Genomic DNA, 13670 nt, shown 5'->3' with positions numbered 1-13670 from the left:
AGTTGCCTCTACCAACACCTCAGCACCTCCAAGCTGAATTCATTTTCTATTCATTTCAAACGGAGCCTCTTCACAGTTTTCCTTCAGAGCTCCTTTTTTTTGTTTCCATTTTAAAGTTACTGTTTATTCTAGACAGGGAATCCTGCCAGGGGTGAGGGTGGATAAGACCCCCAAGTCCCCCTCTGAGACTTCTAAGTCTAGGCTTACAATTCCAAAGATGAAACCGACTTGGTTTCCTGCCTCCAGATTCTTGGGAAAGGAGATTAATCTCACCCTCCCCTGAGCTCCTAAGGCACTTGAGCTGGATCTCTTTTAACATGTATCACATCCTACCTAGTTTTTTTGTTTGTTTGTTTTTCTTTTTTTTAGTAAATAGAGACAGGGGTCTCAATATGTTGCCCAGGCTGGTCTCAAACTCCTGAGCTCAAGCGATTCTCTCACCTCAGCCTCCCAGAGTGCTAGGATTATAGGCATGAGCCACCATGTGCGGCCACATTCTGCCTCGTATTGTAATTTTCTATGTACATGTTTTATCTGACCCTTTTTTCTTTTTATTAGTATTGTTTTTTAGAGATGGGGTCTAGCTCTGTCACCCAGACTGGAGTACAGTGGCATGATCATAGCACGCTGCAGCTTCAAATTCCTGGGCTCAAGCGCTATTCCCTCCTCAGCCCCCCAGATCAATCACTGGGGTTACAGGTGTGCACTACTGAGTCTGGCTTATCTGATCTTTTTAATTGTAAACTCTTTGAGGGCAGGGTCTACATCTTTTTTTTTTTTTTTTTTTTTTTTTGAGACAAAGTCGCACTCTGTCGCCCAGGCTGGAGTGCAGTGGCCTGATCTTGGCTCACTGCAACCTCTGCCTCCCAGGTTCAAGCAATTCTCCTACCTCAGCCTCCTGAGTAGCTGGGATTACAGGCAAGCGCCACCAAGCCCGGCACATTTTTGTATTTTTAGTAGAGACAGGGTTTCACCATGTTGATCAGGCCGGTCTCAAACTCCTGACCTTGTGCTCTGCCCGCCTCAGCCTCCCAAAGTGCTGGCATTACAGGCGTAAGCCACCGCTCCTGGCAGGCAGGGTCCACATCTTGACAACCATCTCCTGCCCTATGTCACCTAGCAAAATGTCCTGTCAATCATATGCCCTTGGTCACGGAATCTTCCTTTGCATTAACTTCCTTTCTAAACTACCCTGTGTCAGCTTCAGCTTTCATTTTAAAAATTTACTATGTGGACAGGCGCGGTGGCTCACACCTGTAATCGCAGCACTTTGGGAGGCCGAGGTGGGTGGATCACAAGGTCAGGAGATCAAGACCATCCTGGCTAACACGGTGAAACCCCGTCTCTACTAAAAATACAAAAAATTAGCCGGGCGTGGTGGCGGGCGCCTGTAGTCTCAGCTACTTGGGAGGCTGAGGCAGGAGAATGGCGTGAAACCCTAGAGGTGGAGCTTGCAGTGAGCCAAGATCGTGCCACTGTACTCTAGCCTGGGTGACAGTGAGACTCTGTCTCAAAAAAAAAAAAAATTTTACTATGTAATGTCAAAGTCCAGATCAAAAGGCTTCACTGGTATTTCATCAGCTACAGAATTAAGATCAAACTCCTTGGGTGGGTGTGGTGGCTCACGCCTGTAACCCCAGCACCTTGGGAGGCCAAGGCAGGCAGATCACCTGAGGTCAGGAGTTCAAGATCATCCTGGCCAACATGGTGAAACCCCATCTCTATGAAATATACAAAAATTAGCCAAGTGTGGTGGTGCACGCCTGTAGTCCCAACTACTCGAAATGCTGAGGCAAGAGAATCGCTTGAACCCGGGAGGCAGAGGTTGCAGTGAGCTGAGATCGTGCCACTGCACGATCTGGGTGTCAGGGCGAAACCCTGTCTCTGAGGCCGGGCGCTGTGGCTCAAGCCTGTAATCCCAGCACTTTGGGAGGCCGAGGGGGGCGGATCACGAGGTCAGGAGATCAAGACCATCCTGGCTAACACGGTGAAACCCCGTCTCTACTAAAAATACAAAAAATTATCCGGGCGTGTTGGCGGGCGCCTGCAGCTAGCTACTCGGGAGGCTGAGGCAGGAGAATGGCGTGAACCCGGGAGGCGGAGCTTGCAGTGAGCCGAGATCGCGCCACTGCACTCCAGCCTGGGGGACAGAGAAAGACTCCGTCTCAAAAAAAAAAAAAAAAAAAAAAATAAACCCTGTCTCAAAAAAAAAAAAAAAAAAAAAAAATCAAACTCCTATCTTAACATTCAAGGTTTGCCAAGATGTGCCTTAATTTATCCTCCCATTCTTATCATCTGCAACATCCATGTTTCTTGTTTGGCCTTCAAATCTTTCTTTCAGTACTCTTCTTGCAAATCTCTACCCATTGGAATAGTATCCATCATTAAATGCCTTCATTCCTGTTTGTGGCCTGAAGCAAGACTTTAAATGACACCTCCTCCAAAAAGCTCAGCTGAAAATAATCTCACCCAGTCCTCAACACCTTCAACACATTCTTTTTATCTCTTTCTACCACTGATCTCCAAACTTGGTGTGTGCTTGATATCATGTGTATATATCTCACCACTTCCCTCCAACAGATGATAAAATCTCTTATTGACCACGTGTACAAAGTGAGAAAACTTGAACTCAGAAAGGTAAAATTGGCCAGGCATGGTGGCTAACATCTGTAATCCCAGTATCTGGCGAGGCCAAAAGGGAGGATCCCTTGAGCCCAAGAGTTCGAGACCAGCCTGGTCAACATGGAGAAACCCTGTGTCCATAAAAACTACAAAAATCAGCAGGGTGTGGTGGCATGTACCTATAATCCCACCTACTTGGGAGGCTGGCCAACATGGTGAAATCCCATCTCTACTAAAAACATAAAAATTAGCCAGGTGTGGTGCGAGCACCTGTAATCCCAGCTGCTCTGGAGGCTGAGGCAGGAGAATCGCTTGAACCCAAGAGGTTGTCGTTGTAGTGAGCCAAGATTGCGCCACTGCACTCCAGCCTGGGAAACAAGAGTGAAATTCCATCTCAAATAAAAAAACAAAAAAAAAAAAAAACAAAAAAGAATAAAGAAAAAAAGAATAAAAAGAAGAAGCAACTCCTCATCCATTCGAGATTTATCCTGAGATCACAACAATTCAGTCACATATTCAGGCTTTATTTCTAATTCTACTTCTCTTGTTATTTCATTTTTTCTTTTTGAAGACAGAGTCTTGCTCTGACGCCCAGGCTGGAGTGCAGTAGTGTGATCTCGGCTCACTGCAACCCCTGCCTCCCAGGTACAAGTGATTCTCCTGCCTCAGCCTCCCAAGTAGCTGGGATTATAGGGATGCGCCACCATGCCCCGCTAATTTTTATATTTTTAGTAGAGATGGGGTTTCGCTATGTTGGCCGGGCCGTTCTCTTGCTATTTCGAACACACCTACAGTTACTTCCTACACTGAAGTCTGAACCACCGCAAAGTCATCCAAGACAGTGAAATGAGCTTCTTTCAAACTCCTGTTTATGTTGATTTTTTTTGCCTCCTTCTATGGATCACATTTTTTGTTTGTTTTTTGAGGCAGAGTCTCACTCTGTTGCCCAGGCTGGAGTGTAATGGCATGATCTTGGCTCACTGTAGCCTCCGCCTCCCAGGTTCAAGCAATTCTCCTGCCTCAGCCCCCCACGTAGCTGGGATTACAGGTGCGCACCACCACGCCTGGCTAATTTTTGTATTTTTAGTAGAGATGGGGTTTTGCCATGTTGGCCAGGCTGGTCTTGAACTCCTGACCTCAAGTGATCCACCCGCCTTGGGATTGTAGGCATGAGCCACCACTCCTGGCCTATTCCATTTATAGAGCACAGGTAGAGTAAATTTAGCATAATTCTTAAAGGCCCTAGGATTTTCAGAATAGTCAATGAGCACTGGCTTCAACTTACAGTCACCAGCTGCATTAGCCCCTAACGAGACAGCCTGTACTTTGAAACTTGGAAACCAGGTATTGGCTTCTCTTTTTTTTTTTTTGAGATGGAGTCTCACTCTGTCACCCAGGCTGGAGTGCAGTGGCACGATCTCGGCCCACTGCAACCTCCACCTCCCGGGTTCAAGTGATTCTCCTGCCTCAGCCTCCCAAGTAGATGGGATTACAGGCACGTGCCACACACTCAGCTAATTTTTTTGTATTTTTAGTAGAGATGGGGTTTCACTATGTTGGCCAGGATGGTCTCAATCTCTTGACCTCGTGCTCTGCCCGCCTCAGCCTCCCAAAGTCCTGGGATTACAGGCTTGAGCCACTGCTCCCAACCTGGCTTCTCTTTAGCTATGATAGTCTTAGATGGCATCTTCTTCCAATAGAAGGCTGTTTGTCTACATGGAAAATCTGTTGTTTAGTGTATCCACCTTCATCAGTTATCTTAGCTAGATCTTCTGGATAACTCACTGCAGCAGCTTCTCCATCAGCCTGTGCTGCTTCGCCTTGCATTTTTCTGTTATTGAGAAGGCTTCTTTCTTTCAACCTCATGAAGCAAACTATGCTAGGTTTAAACTTTTCTGCTGCAGCTTCCTCTGTCTCAAAAAAAAAAGAAAAAAATGCATTATCTACAAAGCACAGTAAAGTGCAGCACAATAAAACAAGATATGCCGGCCAGGCGCGGTGGCTCATTCCTGTAATCCCAGCACTTTGTGAGGCCGGCCGAGGCGGGTGGATCACGAGGTCGAGATCAAGACCATCCTGGCCAACATGGTGAACCCCGTCTCTACTGAAAATACACAAAAAAAAAATTAGCTGGGCGTGGTGTCATATGCCTGTAATCCCAGCTACTAAGAAGGCTGAGACAGGAGAATCGCTTGAACCAGGGAGTCTGAGGTTGCAGTGAGCCAAGATCGCGTCACTGCACTCCAGCCTGGCGACAGAGCAAGACCGTCTCAAAACAAAAAGACAAAAAAACAAGATATGCCTGTAGTGAGTCCTTAGTGAATATTTTTGAATGAACGTGTATGAGTTACTCTCCTCTGTTGAATAACTCCTTAGAATCTTTAAGGCAGTCAGTAAATCATTCCCAAAGCTTCACTTACATAGTAACTTTGTGAGAAGAAAAAGCAAAAAATTCTTAGAATTTTTTTTTCTTTTTTGAGACAGTCTCCCTCTACTTACTCTGTCACCCAGGCTGGAGTGCAGTGGTGTGATTATAGCTGACTGTAACCTCAAACTCTTGGGCTCAAACTATCCTCCCAAGTAGCTAGGACTACAGGTGTGCACTATGCTGTCCAGCCAATTTCTTTTTATTTTTTGCAGAGACAGGGGTCTCAGTATGTTACCCAGGCTGGTCTCAAATTCCCAGTCTCAACTTCCTAAAGTGCTGGGATTACAGGTGTGAGCCACTGCACCCGGCCTTTTTTTTTTTTTTTTTTTTTTAACATATGGTCTTAGTCTGTCTCCCAGGCTGGAGTACAGTGGCACAATCACTGTTTACTGCAGCCTCAACCTCCCAGGCTCAGGTGATTCTCCCACCTCAGCCTCCCAAGTAGCTGGGACTATAGGTGCACACCACCACACCTGGCTAATGTTTGTATTTTTTGTAGAGACGAGTTGGGGGGTGGGGGGCGGTTCACCACGTTGCCCAGGCTGGTATTGAACTCTTGAGCTCAAGCAATCTGCCCATCTCAGCCTCCCAAAATGCTGGGATTACAGGTGTGAGCCACCACGCCCAGCCTTGATATTATCTTTTGTGACCTGGTCTCCAAGAAAGAAAAGCCAGGAAGAAGCACAGACATTAAGAGGTGCTGAGCTCCAGCAAGAATTCAGGATACATCACTGTCTCACGTAACTCTCACCACAACGTTGTGAAATAGGCTCTTTTGTCTCCATTTGACTGATGAGAAAACTGAGGCTCAAGAGGTAACACGTCTGGGCCGAGGTCAGATAGGTTAGTAATATGCTGAGTAAGGATTCCAACCCAGGCAGGAATGACTCCTATGCAGAAACTCCACCACTCCACTGATGAGACAAACACATGAATATGTAAGAAGCCGGCTGGCAAAAGGAACTGATGCTTAAAGCAGATATATTAATTGGAAGTGAGAAACATAACTGTCAAGCGACCTGTAATTGAGAGGCCAGGGCATTCCTCTTTGTAGGAGAGCCTTTACTGAAAGCCAAATTTATCATCTGAAGGTGGCTAAGGCAGCTGGAATCTGAGCAAGTGAAAAGACGAATTATTGAACTGCTCTACTCAGCAACTATCTGCCGGTGGGGGCTCCAGTTCCTTCCTTCCCTCTTTCATTCAGTAAATATTTATTTACCATCTTGTGTGTACCAGGCACTGTGCCTGGCTCTGGGAAATCCAGTGGTGAAGCTAGCAGCCTAGCAGGGCATGGCAGGGTGCCACTGGCTGGGCACATTCCTCCCCTCCCCACTGCCTTGTATTTTTGGTTGGGTAAAGATCTCCTTCTTCTGTTGCCATACTCTCAACTCTTGCATCAGCTATGTTGAGGCCACTGATTGGCCAGCTATTTTTATTCCTCAATCACCTTCCAGTCCCAAAGATACACCTACCTAGACTGAATTTGAAATGTTTTTGAAATGTCTTCAGCCTTAGATCCATTTCAGATTATGACCCTAATATGATTGTCACCTGTTCTGTATTCATTCTTCCTGAATTAGTTTTCTAGTCTCAAATTCTGAGATCACTTTACTATAATGACCTTGTATTGGGACCATTCTGGCGGCTGTGATGTATCACCCCAGATGTCATTTTCTGAGCTCTTCTTACTGTTTTCCTCCCCCACCCGCTAATCTCAGATACAATTCCTGCCCAGGGGGGAGCTTTCAGGAAAGAAGTTCCACTCCAATTGGTTTCATAAAGTCAAAGGAGACCCATCCTTCAAGGCTTAGTCACACATTAATTCAATTACTCATGAAGCCGGCATTGTGTTAGGTGGGGAGGGAGGTCCTTCCTGCACAGAGCTGACAGGTGCCGAGCTGTCAAGCTACACAACCAAAATTGTCCTCTGGAGTTGTGCATTAGCAGGCAGTACAACCACAGACTCCCAGAAACAAAGCCAACTATCTCCTAAGAGCACTTCCCAGGAGTCAGGCAATTCGGGTGCCAGCTTTTAGCCAAGTAACCCAAACTGAATTTTTTTTCCAGCTCTTTGAATCTGTTTCCCTATCTGTAAAACAAAGAAATAGAAATTAGCTCTAAACTTCCAGAGCCGTTATGGAGAGAACTGGTGCCATAGAGAACTGGCAGTGCATATAATTCGTCTTCCTCGATTGCATGCTGAGGACAGAAATCTTCAGGTTTGGAAACGTTTACCCTTCTTAAATAAAATGCAAAAACTAACGCCCTGGGTGCTTTTGGGCAAATTGCTTAGTTGATAGTTTAGTTTTGTCGGCTGAGTGGTTCCTCAACGCCCCCTGCAGGCCAGATCCTGCTATAGCTCAGTCAGAATAGAGTAGGAAAGGGCTGGCCCAAACCGTTTTGAGTTTATAGGATTGTCAGGGTCCATGTCACCGCCTGAGGGTCTTGAAAAGAGGCCAGGCAACAGCTAAGTAAAGGTCTTGTGGTTGCTGAAGATTCCCCCTACTGCCAGCAAGGACCAGAGTCCTAAAATACTTCACAGCCCGAATGCACTTTCCATTGTTTTGGCTTACTACCTCTCTTACAAGGCAGGAAGCCTCAGGTCGAGAGAGAGGAGTTTGCCCAGGGTCCCCTAGGAAGTTGGCCACAGAGTGGAGACTAGAATCTACAGGTCCAGGGCTACCTACACCTTAATAGGCTGCCCCAGGAGAGAAGCCTCACATTTTCAGAAAGAACAACTTCTCCCTTTCCTCTGGTCTGCCTTCCTTCCCCAACCCTCCACTCCTAGAGGCTCTATACCTCCTATTTTCAGAGAACCACCCTGAGGCTTGTCCCTGGAGCAACGCCTCTGGCCTGCCATCATCCTGTCCTACCTCTCCCTATCCCCAGCGGAATTCTGTACCCCGACCCCCTCCCTAAAAAGGCCACACTTGGAATCAGGATATCGGAGTTGAAGATTCCAGTTCCAACCCTTTCTTTGTGAACCTCAGCAAATCACTTGACTTCTCTGAACCCGTTTCCTGTGTTTTTGTTTTTCTTTTATTACGTTTTTGTTTTTCTGAGACAGGTCTCGTTCTGTTACCCAGGCTGGAGTGCAGTGGCGCGATCATAGCTCACTTAAGTTTGGAGCCCCTGGGTCCTCTCACCTCTGCCTTCCGAATAGCTGGGTCTACAGGTCTGCATGTTAAATGTTAAATGGGTCAATAGTTTACCTCCACCGTTCTATTGTGAGAATGAGAGCTCATGCATGGAAACTCCTTAACAAGGCTTGATGCAGATGAAGTGCTCAATAAACTGTAGATTATCTATATTTTTACTGTTATTTTGAAGGATCTGGCTCAGTGACTGGCTGATAGTGGTGGGTGTTCAAGAAAGGTGGCTACAACTATTAATATTAAAAGTTTGGCGCACACAGCCTGGCATTTAGTTGCAGTTTAATAAACCATGGCTAGTATTGTTTTTTTGACCCCAGGACGCCCAGTGCGGTTTCAGCGTTAACAACTCCTTAGCGAAAACTGTAGAACAGACTTTCCGCGCAGCAACAGGCTCCTCTTACGTAAACCGCACCGGCCAATGAGCAGGAAGATGGGCGGGGTTTCTTGGCAGCCAATAGTAGCCCGCAGCAGCGCGCAGGATAGGCCCAGGCTGGTTTCCAGCCTGGATACGGAAACGAATCCCCGTGGCTCTTTGACGGGGGGGGGGGGGGGGCGTGTCTTCGAAGTCGCCAGGCTCTGCCTATCAACCGGGTCCTGATTGGTGCAGGCTGTGGCCGCCCGCCCCTGACTCCGCCTAGCCCCGCCTCCGCGAGAAGAGGCTGAACTGCCCCATCTGCTTTCAATTTCTTTCTTTTTTTTTTTTTTTCCTCTTTTCCTTTTCTTCTTTTAAATATACTTTTGAAAATTAGCCGGGCGTGGTGGCGGGCGCCTGTAATCCCAGCTACTCGGGAGGCTGAGGCAGGAGAATCGTTTGAATCCGGGAGGCGGAGGTTGCATTGAGCCGAGATCGCGCCACTGCACTCCAGCCTGGACGACGAGAGTGAAACTCCGTCTCAGTCAATCAATCAATAATCGTTTGGTTTTCGTTTTATGCTTTTACTTCCAAATTTATATTTATTGCAAAAATGTGGAATATAAAAAAGCATAAAGGTGAAACTGAAATAACCCGAAATTATATTTCCCCCTCTGTTTTTATTTTTCCGTCTCTGTTTTTCAATGTTTTTCAGGCTTTCTGTCTTGAGCTCGTATTACTGCTGTTCATTGATGGATTGTAAAAGCGTAAAACCGGACGTGACCCAAGTGCCTATCAAAGGAGACTGATTAGAGAAATAAACAGATTTGTTCACACAACGGCTTATACAGCGAAGAAACAGAAGGTAGCTCCAAGTGCTCTGAAATGGAAAGGTATGCAGGATTTCCTGTTAGGTTAAAACAAAACAAAGCAAAAACCAAGGTTGCGCAATGATACATATAAAACAGTCTCTTAGTTGTATACGTAGTTACACAGAGGAAACAGAGATCTGGAAAGATGTGTAGTTTGCAGCTGTTACCATTGGTTAGCTCTGGGGTGGACGGAGAAGGGAGAAGTTTTAAGATTCTTTATATAATACACTTATTTAATATCTATCTATGTGCTAAGTTGTATTACATCTGTTGTTTTTTAAAGAGATCCTTTTAAAGAGAGAAGGGAGGAGAACTCCCTCAAATCCCAACTGCACTACCAAGAGAAACCAACATGTTGGTTATTTTTATAGCATATAAGTTTATATGCCGTATTAATAATGTATAGCTATATAGCCTGCTTTATCCACTTAGCACATTTCCTGATAATTTTTGTAATATTAAATATTCCTTAAATATATTTGTTAATGGTTGCATACTATTCATGTATGCTATAATTTATTAATCCTTATTGAGAACATTTAGGGTTTTCTTCCCAATTTTTCACATATTTCAAAATGAGATAAAACTCTTAAATAATTATATTCCTGATTAAATTCCTAGAAAAATTCATGAGTTGAAGGCTATGAACAAATAAATTTAAGACTTTTTTTTTTTTTTTTAAGAGAGGGAGTCTTGCTGTGTTGCCCAGGTTGGTCTCAAACTCCTGCTCACGTGATCCTCCTGCTTCAGCCTCTGGGGTAGCTGGGACTACAGGCCACCGTGCCAGACTTAATATTTAAGTCTTGGGCCGGGCATGGTGGCTCACGCCTGTAATCCCAACACTTTGGGAGGCTGAGGTGGGCAGATCACCTGAGGTCAGGAGTTTGAGACCAGCCTGACCAACATGGAGAAACCCCATCTCTACTAAAAATACAAAATTAGCCGGGTGTGGTGGCGCATGCCTGTAATCCCAGCTGCTCGGGAGGCTGAGGCAGCAGAATCACTTGAACCTGGGAGGCGGAGGTTGCCGTGAGCCGAGATCGCACCATTGCACTCCAGCCTGGTCAATAAGGGCAAAACTCCATCTCAAAACAAAACAAAACAAAAAACCCAAAGAACAAGACTCTTAATGCTAATTGTAAAACTTTTTTTTTTTTTTTTTTTTTTTTTTTTGAGATGGAGTCTCCGTCTGTCGCCCAGGCTGGAGTGCAGTGGCGCTATCTCAGCTCACCGCAACCTCCACCTCCCAGGTTCAAGTGATTCTCCTGCCTCAGCCTCTCGAGTAGCTGGGACTACAAGCACGTGCCACTACGCTCGGCTACTTTTTTGTATTTTTAGTCGTGACGGGGTTTCACCGTATCAGCCAGGATGGTCTTCATCTCCTGACCTCGTGATCTGCCTGCCTCGGCCTCCCAAAGTGCTGGAATTACAGTCGTGAGCCACCACGCCCGGCCCAAACTCTTGAAAGTTTGTTTCTGTGAACATTATTGATGCCTAAGATGGGCCTGTGCTATCCTTGTGGGGGTGGTGGTGTGGTGTGTGTGAGAACAGAGCTGAGTAATGGCCAAAATCTGGCTGCCAGGATCAGACAGGTGACAAGAGAGGCAAATATAAATAGCTCAGATAAGCAAAGACATCCAAAAATACTCTGACCCAGACACTTCCGGGCACAAAACTCTTTCTGTCTTGCATTGTCCTGGTTGTACTTGGACATGCGATGGGTCAGAATTTGGTTTACTTAATATATATTATTCAGTCCTCTGGATTTGAAGAATTTACTAAGATTTCAAAATCTCCAATTTATGATTTCCCTTGGAAAACAGGAAGATCTGGTAACACTGAGACTGCATTCGAGGGTCCCACAAACCAGACTTGGTTTCTCACTTCCCATAACAGTCACAAATGGAAGACTTGATCATTTACATTACCTGCCTGGCCCCTGTAGCAATTTGAGTTCAAAACTCTTGGACAGGGTCAAGATTCCTTAACATGGTATTCAAAGCTCCATGATTGGCTAGGTGCGGTGGCTCACACTTGTAATCCCACCACTTTGGGAGGCCGAGATGGGTGGACCACTTGAGGTCCAGGTTCGAGACCAGCCTGGCCAACATGGTGAAACCCCGTCTCTACTAAAAATACAAAAAAATTAGCTGGGTGGTAGCAGATGCCTGTAGGCCCAGCTATTCAGGAAGCTGAGGCAGGAGAATTGCTTGAATCCGGGAGGCAGAGGTGGAAGTGAGCTGAGATTGTGCCACTACACTCCAGCGTGGGTGACAGGGCGAGACTCTGTCTCAAAAAAAAAAGAGGAAAAAAAAAAGCTCCTTGATAGTCTTGTGCTTTCCCCTTTCATCTTTGCTTCCTTCCACTCTTGCTCATCCTTGCTCACACACACACTTCCTCAAGGTAAAAGTGTAAGGCAGGCAGAATGAGACTTACAACTAGCATTTCTTATCTCATTATCCAGCCTTTTTTAACTAACACATTTGCTTCTTCACTCATTAACTTGAGGCATTTATTTTTCTTGATAAGACCAGGCCAAAGTCAGCCAATTGGATCAAACCAAATGGAATGGAATGTCCAGAAGTAGAAATTTTGCTGCTACAGGGTGTGCAACTTCACATACAGCTCTTGCCCCTTATTTCGTATGTCTTTCCCCCTTGCTCACTCTGCTCCAGCTATACTGATCACTTTGTTGTTCTTTTATTTCTTATTTTAGATAGGTTCTTGCTTTGTTGCCCAGGCTGGTGTGCAGTTATGCAATCATAGTTCACTGTAACCTCAAACTTCTGGGCTCAGGTGATAACTCCTGCCTCAGCCTCTGGAGTAACTGGAACTACATATGAATGCCATCATATCCAGCTACTTAAAAAAAATTTTTTTTTAGGCCGGGCACGGTGGCTCACGCCTGTAATCCCAGCACTTTGGGAGGCCGAGGCGGGCGGATCACTTGAGGTCGGGAGTTCAAGAACAGCCTGACCAACATGAAGAAACCCCATCTCTACTAAAAATACAAAATTAGCTGGGCATGTTGGCGCATGCCTGTAATCCCAGCCACTTGGGAGGCTGAGGCAGGATAATCACTTGAACATGGAAGGCGAGGTTGCGGTGAGCCGAGATCGTGCCATTGCACTCCAGCTTGGGCAACAAGAGTGAAACTCCGTCTCAAAAAAAAGAAAAAAAAATTTAAAAATTTTGAGCTGGCGCGCGGCCGACTTGCAAGATGGCGCCGCAGAAAGACAAGAAGCCCAAGAGGTCAACCTGGAAGTTTAATTTGGACCTTACTCATCCAGTAGAAGATGGAATTTTTGATTCTGGAAATTTTGAGCAATTTCTATGGCAGAAGGTTAAAGTCAATGGCAAAACTGGAAATCTCGGGAATGTTGTTCACATTGAACACTTCAAGAATAAAATCACACTTGTTTCTGAGAAACAGTTCTCTAAAAGGTATTTGAAATACCTTACCAAGAAATACCTTAAGAACAATCTTCATGATTGGCTTCGAGTGGTTGCATCTGACAAGGAGACCTACGAACTTCGTTACTTCCAGAATTGTCAAGATGAAGATGAATCAGAGTCGGAGGACTAGGCAAAGACTCCCCTTACAGGGCTTTGCTTATTAATAAAATAAATGAAGTATACATGAGATATACCAAGAAATTGGCTTTTAGTTTATCAGTGAATAAAAAATATTATACTCTTGAAAAAAAAGAAAATTTTGAGCTGGGCGTGGTGGCTCACACCTGTCATCCCAACACGTTGGGAGACTGAGGCAGGTGTTTCCGTTGAGTTCAGGATTAGGTTTTGGCTTAAGGGAATATTGTGGATGGTTTGATCTTTTATCAAAGTTTGAGATCACGCAAACTTTCTTCCTATCAGCAATAAGGCTGTTTTGCTTTCTTATCATTTGTGTAGCATTAAAAATCCTACTCTAATAAAGGCTGGAGTGCAGTGGCATGATGACTGAAGTCCTGAACTCAAGGGATCCTCCCGCCTCCGTCTCCTGGAAGTATTGGCATTACAGGCATGAGCCACTGAACCTGGCCAGCTTCAGACTTTTCTTGTGCAGCCTCCTCACCTTCTTAGAACTGAAGAGATTTAGGGCTTTTCTCCATATTAGGTTTTGCCTTAAGGGAATGTTGTGGCTGGCTTGATCATCTATCCAGATAACTCAAACTTTCTCCATATCAGCAATAAGGTTGTTTTGCTTTCTTACCATTTGTATGTTCACTGGAGTAGCATTT

General features: G+C 45.4%; 1 pseudogene across 1 annotated transcript; it reads left to right on the top strand.

Annotated features, from left to right (window-relative positions):
- The first annotated feature begins 12636 nt into the window (after nucleotides 1–12636).
- LOC101177507 lies at nucleotides 12637–13086 on the top strand (annotated as a pseudogene). The gene has a single exon (XR_004028505.1). The product of XR_004028505.1 is annotated as a 60S ribosomal protein L22-like 1 pseudogene (transcript).
- The last annotated feature ends 584 nt before the right edge of the window (nucleotides 13087–13670 follow it).

The sequence above is a fragment of the Nomascus leucogenys genome, chromosome 24, assembly GCF_006542625.1.
Source record: "Nomascus leucogenys isolate Asia chromosome 24, Asia_NLE_v1, whole genome shotgun sequence".
NCBI classification, from domain to species: domain Eukaryota; kingdom Metazoa; phylum Chordata; class Mammalia; order Primates; family Hylobatidae; genus Nomascus; species Nomascus leucogenys.
Note: the sequence above shows the minus strand (reverse complement) of the source record. Positions and strands in the feature narration are given on the sequence as shown.